This window comes from Phalacrocorax carbo, chromosome 3 (genome assembly GCF_963921805.1).
Source record: "Phalacrocorax carbo chromosome 3, bPhaCar2.1, whole genome shotgun sequence".
NCBI classification, from domain to species: Eukaryota; Metazoa; Chordata; class Aves; order Suliformes; family Phalacrocoracidae; genus Phalacrocorax; species Phalacrocorax carbo.
In genome coordinates this window covers 58,430,068-58,431,517 of record NC_087515.1, presented here as the reverse complement: position 1 = coordinate 58,431,517, position 1,450 = coordinate 58,430,068, and positions in this window count along the sequence as shown.

Genomic DNA, 1,450 nt, shown 5'->3' with positions numbered 1-1,450 from the left:
TATGCTTTACTGAGTTGAAGGTGAAAGGTTGGGTTTCGATCTTCCTGAAAGAGCTCTTACTGAATCGGTTTAAAAGCCAAGCAATGTACTCTGTGCATCAAAGTAAAACCTCCGTCATACAGGTGAACAAATAGCTCTACTAAAGCTTAAAACGGTGGATTTAGCACAAAGGGTCACTACGTATTCATTTTTTCAAGTTTATTTTAACATGACAATTATTGTAAAGTTTATTGTGAGTGGTGTTGAGTTTATTATCTCTCTTGTAGTAGAGTAATAGATCTAAAATCAATTGATTTTACTTCAGAGTATGAAAGTGTTTTGAGGTAAAAAAAATTAACATCTTACAGAATTATTTTAGTGTTGCCCTTTTGAAAACATTTTTAGGATCTTCATTTACCAATGTAATTTCTTTAAACGTATCTTTTATTTCATCTCACTTAAGTCTGAAATGCTCTCAGAGCAGGAAAAGAAAGAGTAAATCTTTCCTAATTCAGGGTAAGGTCAGCTTTTGAGGTAGCAGTGGTTTAGGGGATAGTCACAAGTTCATTTCCAAAATTACTACAGCTGCTACAGGTGCTGCCACCTCAGCTATTAGCTACTGCTTAGTCAGATGTGCTTTTTTTTCCTCAGAGCTCCAGCTCTGCTCCAGTGCAGAGTACAACAGTTTAGCTCAACTCCCCGGCTGGCTGGTTGTATCAGAAGGGTACACATGGGCACACCATTTTCTGCGAGGCATTCAGCAGCCCCGGGCCCTTACCTTATTCCTGCTCTCACCTCTCCTTTTCCACTGTTTGGAGAACATGATGTTTGCTCAGTTACATGTTGAATGGGCTCGAGTGAACTGATTCTGCTGAAAAACAACCAGTCTGAAAAAATTCTATTTTTCTGTCAAATCTGTTCCCTATTTTAGCTCTGCAGAGGGTTGCAGATGATTCACGGATGGTGCAAGGGCAGAAATAAACAGGGAGGAGGCTCACTGAAGCCAGTGTTGCTGCTGGCAACACGCAGGGTGAAGAGGGTGGGAAGCAGCAACTCCCACCCGGGCAGGTCCCTCACCTGGTGGGCAGTGTGGCCTCGCAAGCCGATGCACTGCCCAGAAAGAGGGGGTGGTGTAGGGCAGGGAACAAGCAGCTGGGGAAGAAGTTGGTTATGACAGCAGTGCTGCTGCAAGAAACATGAAACTGCAGGCTCAGCAGAGATACTTTCACCTGTTAATATTTATTCTTAAGAAATAACACTGTCAGGTAAAGAGAAAAAAAATCACAATAAAGAGATTATTTTTATATGTGTTCAGCTATCATCATGGTTTATTCTAAATACCCTTTGTTGTCTGAAGCGCCACAGTTTAAGTGATGTTTGAGTCATTGCCTCTCACTGCTTGAGCAGTTTTGTTTCTCTACAACGGATTAGAAACAGTATACTCTGGTTATTAACAGCTGCGTCAAGAACT